A 16,904-nucleotide genomic window follows, 5' to 3' on the forward strand; every position below is an offset into this window, starting at 1 on the left:
ACGGTAGTGCCACTTAAATCGGGTTGTATGCTCAAAGGTCACAAAGCAAGAAAGGCAGGGGAATACGCCTGCATGCAGATTCTTGAAAAGCACCCTACCAGTATGTGTTTGTTCTACAAATCAGACATTATTTTCCAGTTTCATTGAAAATGCAGAACAAAGTGCGTCCCTTGTAGGTTTGACAAAGTGTATTTTTGTTTCTGAATACGGGACGATTCAGTTTTTCACGGGACGGTTGGCAACCCTATCACTGACACGCTCCGTTGTCAACACACAACTATGGAGGGTGGCTTTTGCGAAGGTAAGTTTTCAGTGCAGTGGTGCATGATATCAACTGTTTTTTCCTGCCCCCAAGTGCATTAGAGACAAAAATGATGGTGGTTGGTGGTGAACAAAATGAAACTAATATAACACAGGGTCTCTGCAAGTTTCCACAAGCCAAATTTAAGATTTTTAAGACATAATGAATTCAGTTTAAGACCCAGCTCACATAAAAAAAGTACAAAAGACTTACTTGCAAAGTATATGAATTTATTTCTCTTTATTACTCTGTTGTGAATCAAGACTTGTAAACTCTGCAGCCGATGGCCGTTGGCCACTTACCCATGGATAAAAGTACTGTAATTCGGTTCTGTTTAAATTTTTTCCCACTGCTATACTAACTAAGCTGTCAATACACAACTGCTCGTGCGCACACTGCAAATTTGTAACGTCTTGATCAATTATTTTTCATGAATCTAGTCAAATAATTTTCTCCATTTTGTTTTGAGTGTTAAAGACTAGTTTCCAGATGAATGTGTCAGATTCTTCCACTTACTTGAAGCAAAAATATTACAATTTGCTCTTATGAAGCCCACATACAGTGGCGCAAATAAGTATTTAGTCAACCTCCAATTATGCAAGTTCTCCTACTTGAAAGGATTAGAGAGGCCTGTAATTGTCAACATGGGTAAACCTCAACCATGAGAGACAGAATGTGAAAAAAAAAAACAGAAAATCACATTGTTTGATTTTTAAAGAATTTCTTTCCAAATTAGAGTGGAAAATAAGTATTTGGTTATCTACAAACAAGCAAGATTTCTGGCTGTCAAAGAGGTCTAACTTCTTCTAACGAGACTCCTGTATCCTTACCTGTATCAATGGCACCTGTTTTAACTCATTATCGGTATAAAAGACACCTGTCCACAACCTCAGTCAGTCACACTCCAAAGTCCACTATGGCCAAGACCAAAGAGCTGTCGAAGTACACCAAAGACAAAATTTTAGACCTGCATCAGGCTTGGAAGACTGAATCTGCAATAGGTAAAAAGCCTGGTGTAAAGATATCAACTGTTGGAGCAATTATTAGAAAATGGAAGACATACAGTACAAGACCACTGATAATCTCCCTCTATCTGGGGCTCCATGCAAGATCTCACCCTGTGGCGTCAAAATGATAACAAGAACGGTGAGCAAATATCCCAGAACCACACGGGGGGACCTAGTGAATGACCTACAGAGAGCTGGGACCACAGTAAAAAAAGGCTACTATCAGTAACACAATGCGCCACCGGGGACTCAAATCCTGCACTGCCAGACATATCCCCCTGCTGAAGAAAGTACACGTCCAGGCCCGTCTGCGGTTCGCTAGAGAGCATTTGGATTATTCCAGAAGAGGACTGGGAGAATGTGTTATGGTCAGATGAAACCAAAATAGAACTTTTTGGTAGAAACACAGGTTCTCGTGTTTGGAGGAGAAAGAATACTGAATTGCATTCGAAGAACACCATACCCACTGTGAAGCATGGGGGTGGAAACATCATGCTTTGGGGCTGTTTTTCTGCAAATGGACCAGGACGACTGATCTGTGTTAAGGAAATAATGAATGCAGCCATGTATCGGGAGATTTTGAGTGAAAATCTCCTTCCATCACCAAGGGCATTGAAGATGAGACGTGGCTGGGTCTTTCAGCATGACAATGATCCCAAACACACAGCCAGGGCAAAAAAGGAGTGGCTTCGTAAGAAGCATTTCAAGGTCCTGGAGTGGCCTAGCAAGTTTCCAGATCTCAACCCCATAGAAAATCTGTGGAGGGAGTTGAAAGTCTGTGTTGCCCAACGACAGCCCCAAAACATCACTGCTCTACAGGAGATGCATGGAGGAATGGGCCAAAATACCAGCAATAGTGTGTGAAAAGTTTGTGAATAGTTACAGAAAACGTTTGGCCTCCGTTATTGCCAACAAAGGGTACATAACAAAGTATTGAGATGAACTTTTGGTATTGACCAAATTAGGGCTGCAGCTATCGAATATTTTAGTAATCGAGTAATCGACTGAAAATCCTATCGATTAATCGAGTAATCGGATAAAATATTTTTTAGGTAAAGAGCAATTATAAATATATATGAGAAAAATGTGAATGGGGTCTATACATTAGAAAACGACATTTCATTTAATACTGAACCATTTTCAGTCAATCAATGTCTTTATTTTCGATGTACATTGTTGAAAACAGCCAACAATTGCCTCTCAGATGTGACTAGAAAAAAAAAGGCCAATTCACTGCTTTCACTCCAAAAACTTTTGGATCTTTTAAAAAATAGATACATTTCTTACCTAAAAATGCCATTACGCTTGATAACACACATCACTTAAAAGTTAGGTGTTTTTCCCACATGTTTCAATTGAATTTCCATTTGTGTCAAGCCATTTTTAATTTCTAGTTAAGTTTTAAGTTAGTCTAAACTGTAAATCCTGTGGCCTATACTACGAAGCCGGTTTTCTGGCTGAGCAGGGTAACTTCGAGAGTAACTTTATCACGTGCGACGTAAGTTCGCGGCTATGCGAGACTACGAAAGGTGGATATGTTGGAACCGAGAAGTGTTGCCATGGCAACACATGCCACACGCCAAACCTGGTCGTGTCAGAGTTAGATCTTGCTTAACATCAGGATTCCAATTAACCACGCTCTATTTAAACAGCACTCCTCCGCGGACGTGTCTTCCTGACAATGACAGCGTACTTGGACGACCCATACGACATTGGCGCGCGGATTGTGAGGGGCTCTCTCCGGAGGGCACGGGTATTTCGGGACCTCCAGAATCCGCTGGCGTACCCGGAAGATGTTCTCCATGAAAGATATAGATTTTCAGCTGAGGGAATTCTTTACCTGTGCCAACTGATCTAGGCAGACGTCACTAATGTAACCCGCCGAGTCAGGCCCTCACAACCGCGCAGATTGTGTGTGCCTGTCCGTGCGCTCTTTCGCCAGGGGACAATATATGTATTCCATCGGTGATGCTGAATATCTGCGTAAGAACACTGTATGCCGTGCGATTCGGAGTGGGGTATGGAAACGCTTCAAATTGATGCATTTATAATAATCATAGAAATATGTAGACTATTTAAACATTGAGAAAACTTGCGTTTTTTTTCTGCCAACTCGAGGAGATTAAATTAAATGTCAAATCCACTGATAGGACAGACGCACAAATATAAAAGATATACATGTTTATTGAATATGCATCTTACAGTCTTGTTTAACTGTGAAAAATCGTTACAAAAGACGGGCTTTTATTTACGCAACAACGCATGGCATCCCCGCATTTCCTTCTTCTCCTGAGTCCTCACAAATATAACATAATTTTTTTTTGTCGGGCTCGGGCCTGCAAATCAAGTTTATTGATCGGACTCGGGTCGAGTCGGGCTGGATTTTTTAGGCCCAAACTAAAAAAAAAAAAAACATACGTATTCGTACAGTCAAGGGGACTAAACATACAATCATCCTGTTTCGTGTGGTGATGCGTGACAATTATTTCTTACTGTTAATGTACCAAATCTTATTTTATTGTCCTGACAGCAGGCTTTATTTCTTTTCATGGACATAAGTAAACTGGCATATTGACGCATTCACAAATCACACGATCTGTAAATTCGCTGTCAACAGACCCGTTGCGCTCTACTCGCCGAAGCGGTGTTGGATTTCGCGGTGAGGGTTGATTTTAATTCCTCATAATTCCGCATGATCATCGCGCATTCCTCCTCCGTGAAGTAAGGTGCCCGTGCCATCGTCACAAGTAGTGTTTGACTCTGGTCACCGCGCCCTTTTATGTGAACGCGCAGTAACTCTGACTGGGTTGACACAGGTTCGACTAATCAACCTCATAATCAGCGTCGTAGTACCGATTGACCACAAACTAGACAACCAGGTTTTGTCAACTCCGGTTACCCGATGGTAAACTGGATTACTTCTGGGGAGGTTGAACTCGGTTCGTAGTATAGGCCACTGATAGGATTTTGAGTTTTTGCAGTGTTCAAAATAAATGTATTGTAACATATCAGGTTATAATATGGCGGGAATATATGCATGTGTTCCTGAAGGAAGGGAGGGAGGTGCGGCAGAGCGAGAGACGTGCCTTCCGGTTGTTGTTGTCGTTCCACAAGTTCCCAAAAAAGAAATAATTGCAACCTAACGAAGCGGGTGACTCTTTGTCGACGTTACAGTATGATACCTGCTGTATTGGAGCACATTAGGGGCCAGTGCTACTTGGTGTTTTATCCAGCAATGACTACTGAGCTAAAATTGACAGTTAGCTTTATCATATTTTTATTTTACCCCCTCATCACTCTACAGCGCTATATTTCACAGATTAAATAAAGCCTGTATGTAAGACATGTTAGCCATGCATCGACAGTGGTCTTAATAGAAACCTAGCCTCCGCAGGGCTAACATTATGTACGTGAGCGAGTCACAGAAACGTTAATCTTATTAGCGCTGAGAAATGTACTGCTTTAAGATGGCGGCGAGGGTAGGAACGTAGATCGACTGGTAAATCGAGAGCTTTGCCTTTCGGCTCAGCTCCTTCTTCACCACTACGGACCGGTGCAGAGTCTGCATTACTGCAAACGCTGCACCCATCCGCCTGTTGATCTCCTGCTCCCTCCTACCGTCACTCATGAACAAGACCCCAAGATACTTAAACTCCTCCACTTGGCCCCGACCCGGAGAGGGCATTCCACCCTTTTCCGACTGAGGACCATGGATCGGATTTGGAGGTACTGATCTTCATCCCAACCGCTTCACACTCAGCTGCGAACCACTCTAGTGAGAGTTGGAGGTCACGGCTTGATGATGCCAACAGCACTACATCATCTGCAAAAAGCAGAGATTAAATGCTGAGGTCACCAAACCGGACCCCTCAACGCTTAGGCTGCGCCTAGAAATTCTGTCCATAAAAATGATGAACAGAATCGGTGACAAAGGGCAGCCTTGGCGGAGTACAACTCTCACTGGGAACGAATTTGACTTACTGCCGGCGATGCGGACCAAACTCTGACACCGGTCGTACAGAGACCGAACAGCCCTTACCAAGGGGCTCGGTACCCCATACTCCCGGAGCACCCCCCACAGGATACCCCGAGGCACACGGTTGAACGCCTTCTCCAAATCCACAAAACACATGTAGACTGGTTGGGCGAACTCCCATGCACCCTCGAGGACCCTGCCGAGGGTGTAGAGCTAGTCCGCTGTTTCACAGCCGGGCGGTCATTGTCCAGCTGCTTCCCCGCAAACGAGCCCTCTGCCCGCAGCAGGGAAACGATGAGCTCTAACTCGCTCGCCGCCGGGCGGGTTGCTGATCGGCGAAGACAATCAACAACCCCGCCACCATGTGAAATGTTCCGGGCTAGTTTTGTGTGATTTTTCGCTTCGAAGACTTTGAAACATCACTCGGTTCGGGTTAGCATGTCGGCTAGCTGTCACGTCTCTTGGTTTGTTTACATTCTCCGAAGCCGGGGCAGGGAAATGAAAAAAGCCTGGCTAACTACAGTGGCATGAAATATCGTTCGGGAGGTGAAGTCGACAGTTTTGACCATTATGGAGTAATTTTTGCCACGTTGTACTGAATAAATGCATGTTTATTATTTCATTTTCCATTTAGCACAAGAATGTTATTTGTCATGATCATACCATTTATTTAGCTATTGGGGAAAATACTTTGATAAAAAGAATATCCTGTAAAAATATTGGAGTAGAGCGACTAAAACAATGACATTTCTGCGGCTTTTTGTCGCATTTTCCTCGTTCTGAATAAATCCCCCTCAATGGGCTGAATTCTAAGTCAGATGAAACCATGACCCTGCCATCGTCATCCTCCTGTTGGTGACGCTAGAGCGCTATAATGGTAGGCGTGACTAAACAGCGGATTAAAAGACTAATTGCTCGTCATCTGCTCTTTGCCAAATTGTTGTATATAGCTGAATCGTCTCAAAATATGGTTCTATATCACATAATAATGCTATCTAAGACTTTTTTTTATCTGGTTGTACGCACATTAAGAAAGTCTCAAGCTTATTTCCAGAAATTGGGTAGATTTACACTGAAAACAAGGGGATTTAACCGTGTTTCTGCAGTGAAGCAATAACTGGTGCTGTTCGATTAATTCTGACAGGGCAGCACAGGAAGTTGTTCCTCTGTAGTTACGCTACAGTGTCCCCAAAAATCAAAACATTTAAAATCGAGACAGGAGTTTATGCGTGTTCTGAATGAAAGTAAAGTCAATAGATTTTTAAGACCTTTCACGGTCGTATTTAATACCTTTTATGAAATTTTAGGATAATTTTGGACATTTTAAGACCATAAACGTTGTCAGACAGCTAACAATGCAGCAAAGTGTTTGCGAAAATCGCGGGAAAAAAAAAAAAAAAAAAAGACAGGTAATATTTTTAGCCGTTATTTTGCAAGTGCACGGGTGAGGCCAGCTTTCACTTGACACCAACTCAATGGTCTGGTAATTCATTTAAATATCGACAGAAAAAAACATTACATTATGGTTTTTCAACAGATTTTCAAAACCTTGGTGTCACTGTAGTTTGCTTTCCAAGCCCTCACCAGTCATCCATCCAGTCATTCAACATCCCACGAATAAAACTTTTTTTTTTTTTTTTTAAATAACATTTAAATATATATTTTCGAGGTGGAGACCACTGTCAATTTAACATTTCACTCTCATCCACATGCTTGAAAATTGTATGCACCGTTACAAAATAATCACAATTGCTCAAGTACAAGCCGAAAACACAAATTCTGAACATAAAAAGAGACCTTTCAGTGGCTCGATAAACCAAAATGCTCGACCTTTTCTTTTCGCCACAACTATAGGGAAAGTGTGCAACGACACAAACGGGGTATATGTTTATACATTTCCCCCTTTGACACCAAAGGAATAGTTATGTGCAAACTGTGAACAATAATAAAAACATCACATTGATCAACGTACCGGTCTTTCTCTAGAAGTGCAGATTTGATTCCGTCGAAATAGTTCATATTTCCTCCAAAAAGTTGTTGAAATCTTGGTCCGATGTTCGTTTTCCTTCCACTGTTTAATTTCGGTGGTAAATTGATCTGCGCTTGCGCTACGGGTCGACCATCTTGGATTGCAAACGACAGCAAACTCAGTGGGACAAAACACATTGTCACTTGCGCGAGCCCTTTTCCTTGCAGAACGGTCAGTAAAAGGGGTATGATACGTGCCACCATGGGGGAAAAAATCGTTGATGGAATAACCCTGTTATTCATTATATTTTTATCATGTAGTCAGCTGACCTCATGCTTTAAGCACATAACCTAGACCTCACCAGAGGTTGGTAGAGTAGCGAAAAATGTAATCAATTAAGGACAGTGGTGGATGAAGTACTTCCTTTTTTTAACTTAAGTAAAAGTATAAGTAAAAGTATAAGTAGGATGACCAAACGTCCTCTTTTGCCCGGACAAGTCCTACTTTCACGGAGTATCCTCGTCGTCCGGGCGGGTTTTATAAATTCATAAAAATGTCCGGCTTTTATGATTTTTCACGGGACCAATTTGAAGAGAATTTCTCCGGCCGCTGGGTGGCAGCAGTTGACATGGCTCCTACTAGAAGGGAGGGAAGGAGTAGTTCTTCTTGTTTTTGAGGCATTACCGCCATCTACTGGGTTGACGATTTGGCCACAACGCCTGCCCAGTTGTTAAGTTTTTAATGATAAATACGTATATAATGGCAACTGTTGACTTCTGTCGGAGCTTTGACTGTAAAATCCTGTTTGGTGTCAAATCGTTGCACTGCCGATGATTGTAAACTTTTATAGCAAAGTTTGATTTTTGCCTCAGCTAGCTATCAGTAAGCTAAAACACGCTAGGCATTATGGGAAATGTAGTTTTGAACTGCTAAGTTTGGAAACATGCTGGTTGAATAGTTTGTCAGTTTACTTTGGTTATTGTTTGTGTGCAATCTAGAACATTGAATGAGAATATCAATTGAATGGAAATAACAGTTTGTCAAGGACAATTGTCGTGATAGTAATTTATAAAAATGTTTAGTTGGCACATAGCCTACTGTGTGTATGTGTATTGACTGGACTACATTTTCATGGTCTGCATTATATATAATATATAAAGTATATTTTAGTCATTATTATTATTATTTTTTTTAAAACTGCATTTTTCCATCCAGAGTGCGGGGGCACACTTTAAATATTTTAAAGTGATATAGACATCTTTGTGTGAACTTCGAGAAGTGCGGGGGCACACTTTAAATATTTTAAAGTGATATAGACATCTTTGTGTGAACTTCGCGTAAAATTCAAGTATCTTGAGGCCAGGCTGAGTTTCCTCTTTTTTGGAAATCAAAATATGGTCACCCTAGTATAAGTATCTGATGAAAAACGTACTCACGTAAAAATACAAAAGTCCATGCGTTTATATATATATATATATATATATATATATATATATATATATATATATATATATATATGTATATATATATATATATATATATATACATATATATACATATATAAAGGGTGTATTGGTACATGTATTTGTATTGAACCGTTTCGGTACTTGGTGCTCAGTTCGGAACGGACGCGTACCCAACGAGTTTCTGATGTAATGTAACCCTTACTTTTCGAGGCTGTGAGTCGATCAGGTTACAGTTTCTTTGTGTAGATTATATTTACTCCGTCTTGTCTACTATAATGAGGACCAACACGGTAGGACATTAAGAAATGTCAACGGCGCAACAACGTGGCCGCCGCGGGAACCCAGTGAAACGCGGCCGTTAAAGTCAATCAGCCAATGCACACCAGTCGCAGTGCGGCCATTAGACGCGTCCCAGAAGCGGCTCATGCACGCGAAAAGAATGGCAGACGCGAGACGCGGCCCTCCTGCGTCAATAATACTAGCTAGCAGACCGGACAGACCGGAAGTCACTCGTGTAAAAATACGGTGGATCCGGTGTTCTGCCAAAATCTTCTACATCGGCGAAACGTCCTACTTTAGTCGAATTTGACACCCAAAGTACTACCGTGTAAGCCTGTCGCTATATGCAATAATTCCAGTAATCGCGCGGTATATAAAAATGATGACGGTAATTTTCCTGCTGCGATTTATCGCCCCGCGTGCACGTGCGCGCGTGTGCGCACGTGAAGCACGCGGTTGCCGCTGATGTGTGGCAGACGTGCTTGACAGCGCTGTTTAAAGTTCAGCTTCCTTGTGCCACTCTGATTTATTAACTTCTGGGTATGTTCGTTTTATACATTTGAGTTTGAGTGACCGTCATTTAATGGATGGAGGCTGGGCCGAGTGCACTGTCGGCGCACAGCAATGAGCGAGCGGAATGAGGAAGAGGACGAACCAGTCTGCAAAATGTTTCTGGAGGTTGTTTCAACAAAGATGGCCAACAGAATAAATCTACATGATCATTTGAAACACTATCATCCTCTCCAGTTTTCACTGCTTAGTTTGAAAACTGCATCGTAACAAGCAGAGCCTCCTCCTTGCTTTAATTGACAATTAGAGGTATTCGCTTGATGTGAGAAATACAGACGACACCGCGCAAAATAGCGTTCCCTCACGGAAAGTGAAGTCAGCTTCATTGTTGAAGAAGTGAGAACGTTTTACCTCTGTTTAATGATATTTGATACCTTTGGGAGACAAATTTTTGGTTGTTGCTACTTAGTCTATTTTTCTCTGTTGTTGTTGAAGTGCAATTACAGTGACTGCAACTTTATACCTATGTGCCTAAATGCTTGTTATTAAGTGCAATTTTATCTTTTCTTGAAAAAAGACATTTTATTCATTATGTGTTTCTGTGCGGTATTAATATTGTTGTCTTTTACTTGAAAGAGGCATGGTCTATTGTTTTTAGTTGTGATTTCTTAAAAGGTATTTTTTAATTTAAAAGTAAACATTTATTATTTATTTAAATGGGTGTAATTGATCTATCAATATATACTGTATTCCCTGTATTCTATATTGTTATTGTAAATCAGTTAAAAGGGGACGGGACTTGATAAGCATATGCTTCTCTCGTCAGCCCTAGTCTTTTCTTCGGTTTTATCGGGTTACTCATATCACATCTTGCAACTGTCAATGATACCGATGATGATGACAATAAATAAATAAACGCAAAAAAATTTTTTTTGGGGGGGGGGGGGTACCGCAATAATATCGCATATCACAATAATTTATGAGATAATTTATCGCCCACTAAAATTTGTTATCGCGACAGGCCTACTACCGTGCGCTCTAAACTTGTTTTGTTTAGATGCATACAGGCATAACATACAAAAAAAATGCCTGAAGAAAATACTTAAATGTAGTTATATCAAATAAGGATGGTTTAAATTCGCTACGTGACTAATGTGGTCAACTGCTTCAAAGCTAACACAAAAAAAAAACACAATGGTGAAAAGTATTAGAGGGTAATACATGCAAAAAGTATCTTTGAGGCAGTAAAAAGGTTCTAAAAAACTAAATAAAAACAAAAATAGTGAGTACTCGCCACTTCTAACCGATGTGCGCATGCGTGCGGATGCTTGCGCAAGCGCGCTGAGCATTGTGTAGGACGTTTCGCCGCATAGTAAGGAATGGCCGAACACCGGTCGATTTTCAAACTAAAATGCCATCGTAACCCACTTTTTGAGTCCATCAGATCTCTTGAGTGGTAGATCGGGGCACAGTTGACTTGTCTTTGTTCATTTACAGTTGTCTTCTGTGCTAAAATAATAACCAACACGGCCCTGTGTTCAATACAAAACCTCCTACCACAACAAACCAAGTAGGAACTAATATTCACATAGGAACTAAAGTTATTCAACATAAAACATACAATATAAATGAATACTAAATCACATTTGTAAAATACAAACGCATAATAAAATAAATAATAGCCCATTTAAATAAAATAAATCGAAATGAGCTGAAACACCTGTAATTAAATAATAATAATACAGATCCTGCTTACAAAATTGAATTTATTAAAGGGCAACTGAAGAGCTTTTCGGATTTCGCTTTTGAGTGTTTTACTCAGTTGAATTGTATTAAATGCATTATTCGCTGTCTCAAAAAGTCACATAAATAATAATAATAATAATAATTGACTGCTTAGTTTTCGAGTTATGGCCATAGCAACACCATAGTAACGAGGGACGCGCCGCCCTGCCGACCGCTACCTGATGACGTAACTTCCAGGAAGCTTCGCCACCACTCTGAACACGGAAATATAGCACCACGCTATCCTCGCCATATATTGCATACATTTTCTGGGTTTTACTCGCGAGATTCGTCATGCCATCGCGATGTGTAGCGATGAATTGCTCACAGGAAGACTCGAGACTCTATGAGTGGTCCCATAAAACTTCTCCTGCAAAGGTTTGGACCGTTTTTGTGAGCATGCATACAGGTTCCCAATCGGCTCATTGTTTTTATCATTTCAGCGACGACAGCTTTGAAAACCTACAACAATGCAACATTGGTTTTACAAAAACGTTAGAAGAGACCTTTACTGGCTTTTATGATTCTAAAATTTGATGCACTTCTGTTGATAAACGAGGGGGACTCCTACTGCCTGTTTGTTGAAGCGCGACTTTTTTTTTTTTTTTTGAAGAAGGAACAATAGCATCAAATAGATGCTGATTTGACTGGGGCATTATTATTTGCTCACCAAGAAATTATTATTAAAAATTAATAAATTAAAATTAGGATCCATCCAATATTTTCATGCTGCTGTGATTTGCCAAACATAAAAAATTAAGCGGCGGAAACCCTCAACACGATGAAAAAAGCGTTGCAAGTCAGTCGCCACCCAGTTTCCCAAAACCAACAGAGAGTGGGTCGAGTCATATGATGACCCAAGTGATGCGGTGTCCAGCGATGACGACTGAAGAGATCCTATGAGGCCTGCCAGATGCTGAATTTCTTCCGTCTGCGACACCAGATGATGATGACTTAGGAGAAATAAATGTAGCAAATTTTGATGACATGAAATCATAAACTATTTATACAGTATATACTGTACACATTTTTAAAAGAAAAATCTAGTTACCTTCATATTTTAATCATGATTTATCTTTGTATAGAGAACACTTAATGCTACAGAAAAGAGTAAATACATATTTCCCACTGTCATTATCATTTTTCAATGTTGCGCTAGTCCGTTGCTATCCTAACTTTGTGTTGCTTACTAAATGTATGTTTTTTGATGTGTGCCATTGTGTGCTAGGTATAACTTAGCTTTCGATGTTGTGTTACAATCTGACAGCGAAAGCTGATGCTGATTCAACATAAATCTGGTATCATTTATTATTGTGGCCTATTGAATGTGTTTCAGAATGTAATATAATTACAATATATTATATACCAATAGAATACATTAAACAGTCAACAAAATATGTCAATGGTGTTTACAATTTATGGTTTTGTTTTTTTAATGTAATTCATGCCCCTGTCAGTGCTTCAGCCTCCTCAAGTTTGGCTCTCATGTCTGGGTTCTCCTGACAACACAGGCATACTTTTGGAAGGGTAATTACTTGACGGTTTACAGCAACACCTGGAAAATAAAATCGTTTTGTCATTTATTTTGAAAAATCAATAACATATCATTCATTTAGCCACATTTGGGCTAGTTTTACCATATTTAGATCGGTAGGAGCTGTCCCATTACCTAATATCCAGTTTTAGCTATGTGGAGAGCATAGAAAAATATACAACCATGTAATCGCGTTCTCTCAAATAAAAAAATCACAATGCTGGACTTAGGCTTACCACTCACTCTCCCGTTCGTGAAGTGTCGAGCTGTCAATTGGCATCATGACGACATCTGCTGTGTCAAGGAAATCGTCGTCATCTGACGCCTCAGGTTCAAACATGTAGGGATTAATTGTAGTTAATCTTTCCTGGGAACCTTTGCCATCGGTAGCGTCACGAAAGAGCGTTCCTGAATGGTTACCTTTGGTGGAAATATCACGGACATTGTTGTTGCTGCTATGATAGCTGTGGATAGTCTTCTCTGTTGCATCGGGGAATCTACGTCACACTTCCGGGTTTGCGAAGGGAACATTAACGGAGTCCAAAAAAACAAAAACAAAAAAACGCGAATTGTCCTTGCAATTACGTGTTGATAGTGTCATGGTGTTTTTGACGAACTCGTCCAAAGTTTATATTCGTAAAATTACACCAAAATCCGGAAAGGTCTTCAGTTGCCCTTTAATTTCTGTGTGGCGCTTTAACTTGAGAAAATCCACCAATAAAGCTTTTGAAAACCGTTCATAAGGGAAAAAAATGATTCATTGAGGCATTTAATTTGTAAAATACATGTTAAAATCTTTGTCATTGGGATTGCTTTTCTCTTTAGCACAGGACTTCTTTTTTCTTATTTCTTTCAGAAAGCAAGCTGACCAATACGCGGGGTCTGAAAGGCAAATTGTTGTTGGATTATTATCTTTAAATAGCTGCTACTTTTTGAGCAGAATTCTAGCTTTCTATAGGCTAATAATCCTATTGTTGAATGCACAAAGGTGTGTAATAAACAACTAGCACTTTTATATTTTGCATTTTGTTTTCTTACTGTACCGAAAATGAACCGAACCGTGGACTGGAGGCAAGAGATCATTACTGCGCAGTTTTAATTTCAGAAATTTCTGGGTGCATTCAATGATAGAGCAAAGCTGTGTATAGAGAAAATGCACGCCGAACAGAGAGCTCAGCGTTGCTTAAAAGGAGGTGTGTCTGTTTGGTGATTAATTGATCATGCAAAATAGGTCGTGAGCCCTGCTGGTTGGCAGTTAAAAGTCCATGATTATTGTTGGCAGTTAAAGTCCATGATTATCTGAGGCAAAACTATCTATCATGCTTGCAAGCATATCAGAAGATTGCGTTAGGCGAGATGTATACTGACTTCAATATATATACATACATATATATATATATATATATATATATATATATATATATATATATATATATATATATATATATATATATATATATATATATATATATATATATTAGGGCTGTCAAAATTATCGCGTTCACGGGCGTTAATTAATTTTTTAAATTAATCACGTTAAAATATTTGACGCAATTAACGCAGATGCCCCGCTCAGACAGATTTAGATGACAGTACAGTGAAACGCTCACTTGTTGTGTTTTATGGAGTTTTGCCGAATCTGCTGGCGCTTGGGTGCGACTGATTTTATAGGCTTTTATAGGCTTTATAGGCCATGAGCATTGTGTAAGTAATTATTGACATCAACAATGGCGGGTTACTAGTTTATTTTTTGATTGAAAATTGTACAAGTTTTATTAAAACGAAAACATTAAGAGGGGTTTCAATATAAAATTTCTATAACTTGTACTAACATTTTTCTTTTAAGAACTACAAGTCCCTCTATCCATGGATCGCTTTAACAGAATGTTAATAATGTTAATGCTATCTTGTTGATTTATTGTTATAATAAACAAATACAGTCCTTATGTACTGTATGTTGAATGTATATATCCGTCTTGTGTCTTATCTTTCCGTTCCAACAATAATTTACAGAAAAATATGGGATATTTTATAGATGGTTTGAATTGCGATTGATTGCGATTAATTACGATTAATTAATTTTTAAACTGTAATTAACTCGATTAAAAATTTTAATCGTTTGACAGCCCTAATATATATATAATTTACAGAAAAATATTCTATAGATGGTTTGAATTGCGATTAATTACGATTAATTAATTTTTAAGCTGTAATTACCTCGATTAAAAATTTTAATCGTTTGACAGCCCTAATATAAATACATGGTGGAAAACACATACAAGTCTGAAAAAGCAGTTGCTGCTCTTGCACCCCGCTTTAAAATAAACATCTGTATTTTAAGACAAAAGAACTGTTGTGTTTGATGAAACAATACAGTATTGGTATTGGTACAGTATTTGTCTGTTGTACCCTGGAAACCCCCGTTTACAGATGTCGCGCGACCGCTTTTGTTTCAAGCCAGCCATAACAAGAAGGTAAGTAATTATATCTATTGTTGGAAATGCCTGTCATTATTGGCTTTGAATCATTAATCAATGTCTAATATTTGGTTTTTAAAAGGAAAACGACTTTAAAAAGTTATACACTCGCATATTCTTAACTTTTAAACAAATTATGTCACATTTAAATAAATGGTGTCTGTAAAAAAGTCACAGATATCTACCTCATAACTATTGCTTAATTGTATTTATTTTTGTTACTGTCACATTTTCTCCGATATGTTAGATGATAAATAATCGATCGAAACAAAGAAAAATTGAAAACGTTTAAAAGGGTAAATGTATGAAAAAGAAAATCTCGACCACTCCTCGATGTCTGCAATTTCTGCATCGCGACCTTTGTTATATTAACATGTTTCACCCATAAAATCCCCCCAAAAATCCAGCCAGCCTAGGTTTCCGACCCCTGCTCTAAATTGCCCCTAGGTATGAGTGTGTAGGTGAACGGTTGTTCATCTCCTTAGGTCCTACAACTGGCTGGCAACCGATTCATTGTATACAGCGCCTAATGCCCATCGTTAACTGGGATAGGCTCCAGCACCCACGCGATCCTTGTGAGGTAAGCGGTTCAAAAAATGAATGAATGAATGAATGAATGAATGAATGAAGAAAAGCGACATGCTTGGATGCAAAAAACAACAACAACATGAAGCAATAATTCTATTCTATTCTATTCTATTCTATTCTATTCTATTCTATTCTATTCTATTCTATTCTATTCTATTCTATTCTATTCTATTCTATTCTATTTAAGGGCGTAGGTTTGGATAGGGACGGTAGGGAGATAACACTACCAACTTTCCAGGATGCTCAAATTGCCCCCACCAACTTTTAAGCATCCTTATTTGCACTATAGGGTGATTCAAAACGAATGTGCCAAAATCATAACACATGTCAAAAATGAAAAACATTTCAAAACTCTAGCTTGGACACGTGTGTTGAACATCATTTCAAGTTTTACAAACTATTTTGGCTCGATGGCTCTCTCAAAAATGTGTATTTACTGCCATCCTGTGGCAAACACATGTCATGGCATACATTCATGTTTATGTACATGGCCACACTGAGTACTTGTAAGTAGTCGTTTGAGCACTTATAAAACTTGAAATGATGTTCAACACATGTGTCCAAGCAAGAGTTTTGTAATGTTTTTTTCATTTTTGACATGTTTTGTTATGATTTTGGCACATTCATATTGAATTACCCTATAGGTAATTTAGATTGTCTTCCTACATGTTGTAAGGATATAATTGACCCTACCATTATTAAAGTGACGTATTTTTATTATGTTCGGACTTACATTTACCCCTTTTCACTTGCTGAATGTACCGGTCCATTAGCCCCCCCAAACATACGTTTGATTGGCTGATGACTTGGATTTATTTAAAATGTATTTATTTATTTTGTTACAATATTTATATTTATATTTATATATGCCTACGCAGATATTTTTGACAGATAATCATACATTAATCATTATCAAGGTAAAAAAAAAAAAAGCTATCATATTTATTGATTTTGGGTGTGCTTGTGGACAAAAGCAGTAGCGTTTTACCTGAAAGAAGGCTCCATTTTTATT

General features: G+C 39.0%; 1 protein-coding gene across 4 annotated transcripts in view; it reads right to left on the reverse strand.

Moving 5' to 3' along the window:
* LOC130921704 (coiled-coil domain-containing protein 102A-like) overlaps window positions 1-11,022 on the reverse strand; it is an 88,655-nt gene extending 77,633 nt beyond the window's left edge. For 2 of the 4 annotated variants that reach the window (XM_057845936.1, XM_057845927.1), the window contains exon 1: window positions 7,257-7,952. The gene's annotated coding sequence lies outside the window, so the exon portion shown is untranslated. Of the gene's footprint in view, window positions 1-7,256; window positions 7,953-10,936 lie in introns of those variants that run through there. The other 2 variants (XM_057845920.1, XM_057845942.1) reach the window with 2 other exon arrangements.
* Window positions 11,023-16,904: the final 5,882 nt, after the last annotated feature.

Source organism: Corythoichthys intestinalis, chromosome 1 (genome assembly GCF_030265065.1).
Source record: "Corythoichthys intestinalis isolate RoL2023-P3 chromosome 1, ASM3026506v1, whole genome shotgun sequence".
Taxonomy (NCBI): Eukaryota; Metazoa; Chordata; class Actinopteri; order Syngnathiformes; family Syngnathidae; genus Corythoichthys; species Corythoichthys intestinalis.